The following is a 14129-nucleotide window of genomic DNA, read 5'->3' as shown; positions in this document are numbered from 1 at the left end:
ACCCCTTTCCAGATACGCACTCCCAGCACACACACACATACGCACCCATGAACCATTCAAAATAACCCATGCCTGGTTCCAAAGTCCCAGCTGCTTTAAAACTTCTGCTGCCCTGGTTTATGGCCCTTGGAATTCCTTCTGGCTCTGTCTCCTGGGGGAACATGAAAATTTATGTGAGAAAGGTCCTGAAAAATCCTCAAATCTTTGAGGATTCACAGGCTATTTTACTACTAAATACATGTGTATGTGCCAGTGTGTGGATATGTATTGGCTGTGGGGAATATTACATCTCTAGACATCCTGGCAACTGCTCTGTCCCTTTTTCTACTGTAGCTGATGGGTACCAATACTCTCAGATAGGACAGTGATTGATTAAGAAGATAGAAAGAACTTTAAGAGATTGCCCAGTGCAGCCTCAGCTCTCAGAGCAGGTTAATGTCATGGTGGTACACCGTAGTTCTTATTTCCTCTCTTGTATCTTCCCAGAAATGATAACTCTGCAGTTTCCTAGGAACATATTCTAACATTAAGTCAAGTCAGATAATGAAAGATTTCTTCTATAAAAGTTTAATCCTTTGCTTTAACTTCAGCATCTTTCTCATCTAATTTTTCATGTAACTGAAAAAGGTGTTTGTCAGAAAGTAATTGTCTCTTGTTTTCTTTCCTTTACAGAAACAAAATTCCCAAAACATACACTTCACAGATGTGTAAGAGTCATCGATTTCCTAGCTCTTAATAATTTACTTGTCAGTTTTCTCTGGACACTCTACAGATTGCAGGTGGAGGAATTTAGTCCTGATAAGACATGTACCCAGAAACCACTGTGGATGGTTTAAAAATGTATCCTGAAGAGCAGTTCTTCTCTTCTTACTTCTGTTCAAATGAATATGCTCAGAATCATATAGAAAAACTGATATATATATTATAAATCATACAGAAAACTGGTATGTATATATAAAATTATGTAGGAAATTGAAATAGAGGGCTAAGAAGTGCACATTTTAGAGCAGGTTCTGGTGGAAGTTATAAGCTATGACTTCGGAAAATATTCTATCATTTGCCAGCTGGTGTTAAAAATGTGTGAAGGGCTTCTTCTATCTTGGCAGAGCTTATTCCTTTTATTGAAGAAGACATTTGCCCTGGTTATTGAGCAAACAAACAGGAATGGAGTGGAGGTCGTTACTTGAGGTACTTTTTCATGGGCCAAAATTGTTAAGAATAATTCTGGAAAGTGAATGAACTCTTAGCCCTCACTTGATGAGAACAGAATCAGGAATACTTTCCTCTCTCTCTTTCTTCAATAATAATGTTTAAAAACATCTAGGAATTGTGGGTCTTTGCTGTTAAAAGGCGCTGTTCTCCAGGAGAGTGACACTTCTCTGAATAAGCCAGACTGTTCACATTAACAGGAGAGGGGATGGAAGCACATGCTCCAGGGAATGGACTTCAAAGTTTGACTCTGACCTAGCAGCTGTTTTACTTACAGTGTAGTTTAATCTCGATGTTTTCCAGTCCTTTTTTTTGTTTGTTTCCAGATAATGGTAAATGAGTTTATGTTCCACGTACACAGTAACTTATTTATAAATACTGTTGGATGAAGTTGGCTTCTCTTTCTTGGCAGTTACATCTAAGAAAAGCTTAACAATGATTTTGTAATGTTATTACTTCTTCGATATAATTCTGATTTTATTTTGAGATAAAAAATAGTGAAAGTAAATTCTTCTCCCAGAAAATAGTTGTGCATACAACATTATAATTTGAAAATAGATGTAGGAGTCCAACAAAGGCCCCTCACCAAGTGCTGGTTTTGTTTCCACTCCCGTCTTCTGTTTTGTAGTTTGTTTTCAACCCTCTGATGCAGAGTTTTGCATTTAGCCTAATAGATGTGTAGGCTGCTCTCTGAGGCAAGCACACAACTAAATTACTGTTTTCAGGACTCTGAATTGTCTGGATGGAAAGATACTTGTTAGTGTGGGTGTTGCCATTTTGGAAAACAGAACAGCGAAAATTGTTAATATGTTGGTAAAAGTTCAGATTGAACTCCCCTCCTGCTTTTCTTCCTGCACGTTTTCATACAGCAGAACCATGTTGTTGTTATTATCTGGTTAATTATGTTATTTCTGGTTCTCTTTCAGAAAAGTTCCTCTCCACTTGAACTCCTGTAAATAGCAAGTTAAACATACAATAAATGTAGCTATCAGAGATATTATTCTGGGACTATGTTTTATTTATCATTTGTTTCCTTTTTAAAATAATTATTTGTATTATGAGACGATTCCTTTTTAACCTGACTTGTAACCTGTATGATCTGATAGCATTTCTTACAACAATAGCAAAGATGGAGAGAAATCTGTTGCTAATAAGAGAACTCAATTGAGGTTTGTGCTTTCTGCGTCTAGAGCATGGAACAAATGGCCAGCTCTGGAATCATTATGAGGCTGGTGAAGTTGATCCCTAGCTTTTCTCTTTCATTCTCATCCTTGTCCCCCTTTTCAGCCAGGAACTCAGATAGCCACATTTTAGACTGAATTTTAAAATGTTGTGTTAATAGCAGCTTTTTCCCACACTTCACTTCTTGCAAACATTACTGCCTCATGATATATTAATAAGTCTAACATGGAGAAGGGGCATTGCCATATAAAAAGCTGGGAATATTCTGGTTAAGGTTAAACAGTACTTCTTAGAGTTTTTAATGTTTTTTTTTCAGACATAATTCACATAACATAAAATTTACCATCTTAAGTGCAATTCAGTTGTTCTGAGCACAATCACTATGTTAGGCAACCATCACCACTAATTTTGAAAACATCTTCGTTAGCCCCAGAAAGAAACCCTATTGTCTATTAGCATCTCAAATTCCCCTGCCAATCACTCAACTGCTTTCTGTCTCTGAGTTTGCCTCTTCTGGACATTTCATATAAAGAAAATCATACAAAACGTGGCCTCTTGTGACTGGCTTCTTACATGTTTTCAAGGTTCATCCGTATTGAAGCATGTATTAATATTTCATCCTTATTTATGGCTTAATAATATTTCATTGGATGGATATTCCATATTTTATTCAATGTATTGACAGACATTTGGGTTGTTTCCACTTCGGACTATTGTAAATAATACTCTTATGAATCGCCTTACAGGTCTTTTGTGCGAATGTATGTTTGAAATTTCTCAGGTATGTGCCCAGAAGTAGAACTGCTAAGTCATAGGATAATTCTTTTTAACATTTTGAGGAGCCATCCAACTGTTTGTCATAGAAACTGTGCTATTTCACATTGTTACTGGAAATGTTTGGGAGTTCCAATTTCTCCACCTCCTTGCCAACACCTGTTTTTTTCTGTTTAATTTATTTATTTTACGATAGCCATCCTCATAGATGTGAAGTGGTATCTCACTGTGGTTTGATTTTCATTTCCCTAATGACTGATGACACTGAATATCTTTTCTTGTGTTTATTTGTGTGTCTTCTCTGAAGAAATATCTACTTCAGGCCTTTTCCAATTTTTTAATTGTCTTATGAGTCATTTTATTGTTGAGCTGTGAGTTAAATATACCTTTGCACATTATGAATTTTTAACAATAGCATATAGTGAGTATTCTTTCAAAAATATATGTTAACATAAGAGTTCTTTTTATTTCCCCCAAAGAAAATTTGTTTTGTATCTTAAAGAACTAGTTTTGTGCAGGACAACTTGGAAAATCTCATAGTGTCTAATAGTTTTCTTCTTTTTTAAAAAAATTTCTGGCAATGAAAAAGTATTGCTTGTGTATTAAAAAATTAATAAAATGAACAAACATCTTGCCGTAGGTGTAAAGGGATTATTGAGCCTTTGTACAATGAAACCAGTAACCTATGTCTTAATAGAAAAGTATAAAAAACTCAGACCATTTACAAAAAAAAGAAAGACAAATGTTCAATATATGTGAACAAAATATTCAACTTACTAATAAACATACATAACAGTAAGAGGTACATTTTTTTTAACTTGGCAAAGATGTTTAATATTCTGCATATTTAATAACTAGTATTAGTGCTAGAAAATAGAATAGGTATTTATTATTGATGTGTATGTATATTGGTTACCTAAAAAGCAAACTGATGGTACCTAAAAAGAACCATTAAAATGTTTATATATTTTGACTCTGTTCTTTTACCTTTGGACATCTATTATAAATTTAAAAAAACAAACACAGACAATTCGATGTACACGATTGTTCACTAGGCACTATTTATGATAAGATTTTGAAAATTTTCTAAATACGGAAATATATTAAGTTAGCATTCAGGAATAGAATGCTGTAATTAAAATTATGTTTTGCATAATATTTAATGGTTAGAGTATAATTGAAATATGTATACAAATACACACACACGGAGTTTAAAAATTGACCTTGCTTCTCCAAATACTTACACATTCGTATCCGTACTAAATTATGTAAAAAAAAAACTACAGGAACTCTGTTATTTGACTTGATCAGTACTAGGAGTGAGGGAGTTAAAACAAATCGGTTAGACATGCTTGATATTGATTTTTCTATGAATAATTAAGCAACAGTTTCATTAGTTTGTTAAAAGGTGAATCCCGTGGGGAGGAAAGGAAGTGGCTAGGGATAGGTAACAGAGTACTTGTGTGGGTTTGTCCGGTCTGGGCTCTTGGTGCACTGTTGTCCTGGGTCTTTGGCTCCTTGCTTGGAAGCATCACAAGCAGAGCTGGTGGAGGGAATGAGCTCAGACAGGAAGCAGTTCCACACAAACAGCTTTTATTGTCGAAAAGAAGGAAGTTATACAAAGTGGAGAGAGAATGGGTCAATCTCTAAGAGCAGAGAAAGAAATTAAGGACTCTCAGGTGGTTTCCTTTTATTGGGCTAGTTCTGGACAGGGGTTAAGGGAAGTGTGGATGTTACCAGGAGATTGAGATACGTGACTGACAGGTGTTCTGTGGTTTCCTGCAGCCCCTGCCCCTGATTGGTCCCCGTCCCCTAGGAACCGCCCTCCAGATTTAGTTCCTGCCTAACCCGTTTGGGTATCAAATAGGATGGTTGGTAATAAAGTTACCCTTTTCAAAGTTTATCTAAGAACTGTTCTTTAAATGTGGGCCCAGTGATTGGCACGCCACTAGGGTTTTGTTTTGTTACATAAACCACTTACCTACTTTTCGTTTCTTTAAAATGGAGCAGAAACATAAACAGACTTGTGAAGAAGTCTGAGTACAGAATTCTAGATATTTATGATTTTTTGTTTTGCAATCTTTAACTGGTACCCTTTTCATCATAATCTAAAGCAACGTTTCTTTAGCTTCTTTTTGTCACGTCTGCCTGAAACATTCAAGTTAGTTTATATATGAACAAAAACTCCTTTTCTTATGCATACAGGCAGTCCCCAAGTTACAAACATCCACTTTAAGTACACCTTGCACTTATGAGAATGGAGGCTATTAGAGTGAGTCCCCAAGTTATAAACATCTAATTGGTGTATAACTCACACTTATGAACAGAGACTATTACAAGTACTATGTAAGAGCAAATTTACCTGTTGTAAACTTATATACAAATTCAGCTTAAGGGCAGACCTACAGAATCTCTCTCATAAGCTGGGAACTGCCTGTATTCATTTTTCATCAATTTGTATACCATTTGATGAGATTACATTACGATAATATCAGGTTCAAATGGGATAAACAGGTTGAGGGGCACATACCACATGCATACCCATATAAGCGAACACCAGGTTGGCACACTGGTAGAAGGACAGATATTGAACACAAAAGCAGTGGTACCTGCTCTCCTATCGCAAGGCCGATGTGACAAAATGAACTGATGCTTTGTCAACAGTTACATTTATGTGGCTTTACATTATATGTAGCGATTCACCTAGTGAACTAATGTTATTTTTAAAAGGAATTTAGTAGGGATTTGATTAAAGTCATATCAATCTACTTTTTAACACATCATTATAATTTTTAAACAAATATCAAAATTGAAAGAATCATACAACACCCATTGTGTTGGTAACGTTTATATATACAATGATCTGCACACATTTTAAGGGTATATGAGATGAGATTTCACAAATGTACACAGCTGTGTAAACCCCTATAAAAAACATAGGATGTTACCGTCACCTCCTGTTTCCCTCATGCCTCTTCTCTGTCAACTCTCACCCTGCTTCCCAGAGGCAGCGCTGTTTTGATTGTCCATAGATTAATTCGCCAGTTCTAGACCTTCAGATGAGTGAGGTTCTCTCACTCAACATGACGTTTTTGAGATTTATCCATGTTGTATGTATCAGTAGTTTTTACAATTTTTTATTACTGTGTGGTATTCCTGTGTTTGTTTTTACATTTTCCTTGTACTGGATACCTGGGTTGTTTCTGATTTTTGGCTATTGTGCACACAGCTGCTATGAACATTCTGCAAGCCTTTTTATGAATACCTGTTTCATTTTCGTTGGGTAAAAACCTAGTGGTGGTTTGGGTTTTTCTTTTATGAGACGCTATGAGATGTTTTTTTCAAAACAGTTATCCCATATTACACTCTCACCAACAGAGCGTGAAAGGCACAATTTCTCTGCATCTTCAACACAGTCTGTTTCTAATTTTGGCCATTTTTGTGAGTGTGTGGCGGCATCTCGCTGTTGTTTTAATTTGCATTTCCCAGATGCCGATTGGTGTTGAACACTTTTTCATGTGCTTATCAGCCACTTTTGTCAAAGTCTGCCAAATCTTACACCCGTCTTAAAAGACAGAGTTGTGTTTTTATTGAGTTGTATAGGAGGACGTGGCTATAGTCTTCTACCAGATTTATGTTTTGCGAATGTATTTCCCGCTCATGGCTTGTCTCTTTTTTTCCCCTCAATGTTACTATGTGATGACTATGAGAAATTCTAATTTATCAACTTTTTCTTTTGTGGTTATCGCTTCCTGTGTCCTGTCTAGCATACCATCATATGACTCAAGGCAAATCCTTTTTTTAATGAGAGCCTAATTATTGAAAAGTAGCTGTTTTTCATTATCATAAAATCATGAAAACCTTTGGGTGATTGGAAAGCAGACACAGAATTTAATATACGATGTTTTGTAAAGTTCCTTTTTAAACATTGCTTCCCTGTTTTTAAAAATCAGGATGCTGGGTGGTGCCTGTGGCTCAGTGAGTGGGGTGCTGGCCCCAGATACGGAGGGTGGTGAGTTCAAACCCAGCCCCGGCCAAACTGCAACAACAACAACAAAAATCAGGATGCTTTTCGTCAGGTAGCATCATTTTCACACTTAATAAGTTTTTCATTCCACATGTGTAAGTGTCTGACTTTATGAAAGCGCCACTTTATGAAAGGCCAAAATTACTTCAGACCCTGGATGACACTGTGATAAGCCAAAAGGGCTTTGGGGCACTCCCTTCTCACCAGAGGCACATGCCAGAAACCAAACAGATGGTAAACAAGGCAGAAATGACCCTCGGCATTCTCATTAGAGCAGTTGGGGAAATTTTAATGGGCCCCTGTTTGCCTTGTGCTATATCTAATACCCTTTGAACTACCACTTTTTTTTCTCTTGTTACAAGTCAACAACCACTATGTATATTTTAATAAGGATTATCAAACACAATTTGCCCAGAAGATGTACTAGTCAAGTTTAAATAATCACTGAATTCTGGGATAATTGAAAAGAAACACTTTTTCTTGCCAGTGCATAATTACTAATTAACAGGAAGATAAAGTATCAGTGTAGCAGTCATATCTTGAAGAATCTGTTAACAGTTACTTAACTGATGAGTTGTTGCCAAGTTGATGTTAGTCAAGACAGTTTACAGATGAAGTTCTTCCGTCAAATAAATAAATAAGCAAACAAACACACTACATGAAGATTACATTGTGGAGCCAGAGCAGAGCATGGGTGGGGTGAGCCTGTGTGATTTTTGGCATTGCAGGGCTTACGACAGTGGGTCAGGCCATTACATTAAAGACACAGTTTCTGTCACTGTAGGTACTGAACACATCAGCTGCTTTTTGCTCCTGTGCTGCTTACACACCAAATTTGAGGCTTCATTAATTTGCTTTTCTCTTGATCCCAATAATTTCATGGGCTTTCTCAGCCTGACATTTTTCTTCTGAAATCGGGCCACAACCTCCTCTGTGTTTTTCTGCTTATTAGAGTTAAGGCTGGAGCACCTGAAATGGGGAGCTGGAGATTAACAAAGAAGCAAAAAAGTCTTGAATGGGCAGGCAGGAATTCTTTGAAAGTATATGAAAGCACATATGTCAAGCCATCTTTTAAAAGTTAACATTTTTATTACCACTTAGCATGCTTTTAAATCTATTTTTAATTTAAAAATTTAAACTAATGAGGGAATGGGTATGTCATGTATTTAGTACACAAGAAAATCTAAGTGTTTTAAAATTGCTTTTGTTTGGATGTCTTTTAGTCATGGGCAAAAAGTAAAACTTCAGTTACTTGTTTATGAATGTATATGTTATTAAAACTTTTTTTTTCAAAATCTTACAGCAGTGAAGGTTATATTGTAGGTCAAAAAATCTCATAGAATTTAGAAATTTTGTAAATAAGAAAGTTACGAATTATTCAAGAAATAAGAAGGTGGTAGACAAACTATGGTTTCATAGATTATTACAATGAAGACTATTTTTAATAATTTCTCTTGAAATAAGATAAAATCCTAGCAGTCTGTGGAGGCCAAGGCAGGTGGATTGTTTGAGCTAAGGAGTTTGAGACCAGCCTGAGCAGGAGTGAGACCCTGTCTCTACTAAAAAAAAAAAAAAAAGTAGAAAACCTAGGTGGATGTCATGGAGGGGTACCTGTAGTCCCAGTTACTCTGGAGTCTGAGTCAGGAGAATGTCTTAAGCCTAGAAGTTTGAGGTTGCTGTGAGCTAAGATACCACAGCACTCCACCCAGGACAACAGAGTACAACTCTGTCTCCAAAAAAAAAAAGAAAGAAAGAAAGAAAGAAGCTAAAATGCATAATGACAAATTTTTAGCAGGGAAATTTTGATTGTTGTTCATACAATCAAGGGTGTCCAACCTGCGTCCTGGGAACCACATTCAGGTTATTTGAGAACTGTTTTGCTTATTTGTGGTTTTGGTTATTGCAAAAAGTATGCATAGACCTTTTCTTTTATTCAGCTTTCTTTAGTGTTTGTGTATTTAATGTGTGGCCCAAGAAATCTCTTGTTCTTCCAGTGTGCAGCAGAAAAGGAAAAAGGTTGGACACCTTACATTTAACACACTGAAAGTTTGGTAAGAGTTATTGAAGTGGAAATTTAAATAAGTTATAATTTATTCTCTTGTATTCAGACCTCATCCATACCTGAGAGTAGTTTCTCTTTCAAGAAAAGAAAGGAGAAACAGTGCTGCATGATTGTTTAATTCATTTTGGTCATCTACTCTTCTGATGATGAGGAAATCAGCCAATTTACTGATTCACCCTATGCATCCCTCTGTCTTACTAATCTGCAACCTTGGGGAGCTATGTAATATTCTGTAGTTAATGCTTAAACCATGTTGTGACAAAGTTTTCTGTGTCCTTGGTTGCAAAATAAAAACTGTATTCTCTGCTCTGGATGGTTGTATTACTCCTCTTACAGAGCTGGACAAGATCCTCTAAACAGAAACTAAACAAAGATACAAGTGACTTAAATGTGACCCCTTAACAACTGTGCTTGATAGACATATACAGAACTCTCTATCCCAGAGCCAAAGAATATACGTTCTTCTCGTCGGCCCATGGAACATTCTCCAAAATAGACTATATCCTAGGACACAAATCAAACCTCAACAAAATCAAAGGAATTGAAATTTTACCTTGATTTTCTCAGACCACAAGGCTATAAAGGTGGAACTCAACTCCAACAAAAATTGTCATCCCCACACAAAGACATGGAAATTAAACAACATTATGCTGAATGACAGTTGGGTCAAGGAAGAATAAAAAAAAAAAAAAAGAAATCATTAACAACAACGATTGAATATAACAGCAATGAAGGCTCAAGCTACCAAAACTTGTGGGACCAGCAAAAGCAGTCCTACGAGGGAAATTTATCCCATTAGATGCCTACATCTGAAAAACAGAAAGAGAGCATGTCAATAACCTAATGAATCATCTTAAAGAAATGGAAAAGGAAGAGCAGTCCAATCCCAGCTGCCATTCAATCCTGTAATTCCTCTGCTGGGCATATACCCAGAAGACCAAAAATCACAACATAACAAAGATATTTGTACCAGAATGTTTATTGCAGCCCAATTCATAATAGCTAAGTCATGGAAAAAGCCCAAGTACCCATCGATCCACGAATGGATTAATAAATTGTGGTATATGTATACCATGGAATACTATGCAGCCTTAAAGAAAGATGGAGACTTTACCTCCTTCATGTTTACATGGATGGAGCTGGAACATATTCTTAGTAAAGTAACCCAAGAATGGAAGAAAAAGTACCCAATGTACTCAGCCCTACTATGAAACTAATTCGGGGCTCTCACATGAAAGCTATAACCCAGTTACAACTTAACAATAGGGGGAAGTGGGAAAGTGGGGGTGGGTAGAGGGAGGGGGATCGGTGGGATCACACCTGTGGTGCATATTACAGGGGTATTTGTGAAACTTGGTAAATGTAGAATGTAAATGTTTTGGCACAGTAACTGAGATAACACCGGAAAGGCTATGTTAACCACTGTGATAAGAATGTGTCAAATGGTTTATGAAGCGAGTGTATGATGCCCCATGATCATATCAATGTATACAGTTATGATTTAATAAAAAAAAATAAAATAAATAAATAATAAAAATAAAAAAAATAAAAAAAAAGAAATAACCAAAATTAAATCAGAATTTAATTTAATGAAACAACAAGTTGGTTCTTTGAAAAGATAAATAAAATCCGTAGAAAGAATTTGAAAAGCACTCACTGCCATAAGAGGTCCCTGACACCGTGTGGTTGCTTAAGTGTGCGCGTGTTTATGTCCACCTTCCTTATACGTTAGAATGGTCTTTGGCATGTAAGAGTTAACATTCAGTTTCAGTGACTAGTAAGCCTCCTCAAAGAACAAAGTCATGTAACAGCCTGCAATGTGGCTAACATGCAAATTGGAACAACACACATTTCAAGGCTTCACGAGTGGCCTCTCAGTATTCATGCTGCAAGGCAGTTTTGTGTTTCTCTAGTTGTTTTCATGCAACGAGGAAGTGACAAGAATTTTATTTCCTTGCAGAAATTACCATACAAAGAGAGTCGAGTGTTAGAACTGGACATGGACATAAAAAGACACAGAGTCTTAGTCTGGATACTCAGATTCCTGAGCGTCCAAGCTTGTGGCACCACTTGAGGGCTCTGCATCCTAGAGGAATTTCTGGGGGTTCTGCCTCTCTCTGGCTGAGTGCCAGCGTGTCTGTATTCCACCCTCATACAGAGTAACCTGTGAATCAGCTTTTGGAAGCAAGAAAGAGAAATCTTCATTTTTGTCTCTTTTCCTTGTGCAAAATGTTTTCTCCTTTGCCCTTATATTTGGGCTACACAGAGAATTCTTTCTGGCCCTTTTAAGACTCTTTCTACATGTTCAACCATAGAAATCCATCCCAGGTCCACTCTCTTCTATTTCAAAATTCAAAATGTATATGTTGGGCTCAGAACTAAAGACTCCTTTGGCTAAGCCATCAGTTTCCTGTTACATATCTAAATATGTCATAGGGATTGATGACAGGTATGTTCTGAAATGTTATTCCGGCAGGCATACAGGTAGTTCCTAAAGTGATCTCCATCTGAGAATAATACCCAGGTGTCCCAAAAGTCACCCCTAAAATCACCAGACATAGACAAAAATGGGAAACTGTAGCTAAGTGTACCTTTACTGATGATGCAAAATATTCATTACAAGATTTTACAAAATATTCTCTACATGTTGACTTTCTTTGTAAAGGAAAATTCTTACTTCCTTGTAAAATTTAGTAATGAATATTTTGTAAATAAAGGTACATTTAGCTTTAATTTCCCTTTTTTTTTATGTATTGCAACATCAGGGACAACTTTTGGGACACCCTGAAATATGAGTCTGTACTAGAAAAGGCAGTATTATGCTGGGAAGACCTAGTAATTTTAGCTTTAAACTAGACACTACCTAGTTTATATGCTAGTGCATGAAAAAAAATAAGCAAAATGAATTATAGACTTGAAGGACTACAGAAATTTGGCAAATTGAAATCACTTAAAAAACTGAATATGTTAATTTCTAAGGGGCATTTTTATAAAAACAAAAAATGTTATCTAACTTATTTTTTTTTATTTTTGAGACAGAGTCTCATTATGTCACCCTCAGTAGAGTGCCGTGCGTCACAGCTCACAGCAACCTCAAACTCTTGGGCTGAAGTGATTCTCTTGCCTCAGCTTCCCAAGTAGCTGGGACTATAGGCACCCCTCACAATGCCTGGATATATTTTTGTAGTAGTTGTCATCATTGTTTACAGGCCCAGGCCGGGTTTGAACTCACCAGCCCTGGTACATGTGGCTGGCACCCAAACCACTGAGCTATGGATGCTGAGCCTCTAACTTAAATTTTTACAGAATGGCGTGGTCCCAGAAATTTAAAAAATTAAAATCTTAAATTACCTTGTAAATAATCAAAACACATACTAATATAAGAGTTGTTTTAAGATTTTTATTTTTGATTATTATGGGTCCATAACAGTTGTAAATCTTTGTAGGGTAGGAAAAGTGTCTCTCCCTGAGATGGACATGTTGGCATTTCCCCCCCAGGGCTTTGGCAGGAAACAAATCCCTAGGCAAAAGAAAGGGTGCTGGTCAGTGTCAGTGGGGAGGGCAGGTTTTTGTTGTTGTTTTTGAGACAGAGTCTCACTGTGTCTTCCAGGCCACAGTGCAGTGGCATCATCATAGCTCATAGCAACCTCAAACTCCTGAGCTCAAGCAATCCTCCTGTCTCAGCCTCCTGAGTAGCTCAAACTACAGTGCCCACCCCAAAGCTCAGCTAACTTTTTTAATTTTTAGTAGAGGCGGGATCTTTCACTTGCTCGGGATGTTCTCAAACTTCTGAATTCAAGGGCTTCTCCTGCCTTGGCCCATAGAATGCCGGGATTATAGGCGAGAGCCACTGTGATTTGCCAGGCCTATGTTTACAGCGTGTTGCAGAGAAAACTTATGACAGCACGTTGAGATGTGGCCATAGAAGTGGCAGCTTGAGGTGAAAGACTATAGTTGTAAGTCTTCATCAGATTATAACATAGAAAAAAAGTTTTTAAACTATATTTAAAAATTAAAAGTATACTATAAAAGGATATTATGGTGCTCACTTCGGCAGCACATATACTAAAATTGGAATGATACAGAGAAGAATAGCATGGCCCCTGCGCAAGGATGACACGCAAATTCGTGAAGCGTTCCATATTTAAAAAAAAAAAAAGCATATTATGAAGTCTATGTTAAAATAAGAAATACTGTAAAAGTATATTTTAAAATAAAAATTATGCTATCAAGTGTATTATAAATTATATTTTAAATGATTGAATTAGATGTTATGCTCTCTGTAATTGCTCTTTCAAATGTATGAAATATATTATGAATCATAAGCTACAACATATTACAGATGTGTTAGCCCTATAGAATTGTTTAGCTAAAGACTCAGACCTGAGCAGAACTGGTTGTGGTCTTCAAAAATGTTACCCAAATTCCCTAATACTTACGTGGTGTGGTGGGAACTGGATGAAATGATAGAGGAAAACCTACCAAGGTATAACATGTTCTCAGTAAATGTTTTTCATCTGCCTTGCACCCTTTGAGTTTATTCGGAAGTAAGTCGGTACTATCATATATATGTGCAAAATTTCAAAGGCTTCAAACAATAGGACTTGTTTTCTCACTTGTATATCTAGGGTCACCTCATGTTCTGCAGGGCTTAATTCTCTACGTGTATATAGTGAGCTTGACGACGTGTATCTAAAGGGCATTTGTGTTCCCCATAGTAGGGTGCTGTGGCATGAATCCCAAAGATATCTCCTATCATTTAGTGGACACAGCATGCCACAGTCGCAATGAAAAGAAATAACAGTCTCCCTGCACTAGAAAGAAAATTATTTTTAAAAAGTTCTGAGTGCCTACCCTCGATGAATCCCCAACAAT

General features: G+C 36.7%; 1 non-coding gene across 1 annotated transcript; it reads left to right on the top strand.

Moving 5' to 3' along the window:
• Window positions 1-13295: 13295 nt before the first annotated feature.
• On the top strand, window positions 13296-13402 carry LOC128571332 (U6 spliceosomal RNA). The gene has a single exon (XR_008375763.1). It is a non-coding gene; the product is annotated as a U6 spliceosomal RNA (small nuclear RNA).
• The last annotated feature ends 727 nt before the right edge of the window (window positions 13403-14129 follow it).

This window comes from Nycticebus coucang, chromosome 18 (assembly GCF_027406575.1).
Source record: "Nycticebus coucang isolate mNycCou1 chromosome 18, mNycCou1.pri, whole genome shotgun sequence".
Lineage (NCBI taxonomy): Eukaryota > Metazoa > Chordata > Mammalia > Primates > Lorisidae > Nycticebus > Nycticebus coucang.
The sequence above is the reverse complement of the archived record's forward strand: the minus strand, read 5'-3'. Positions and strand labels throughout refer to the sequence as shown.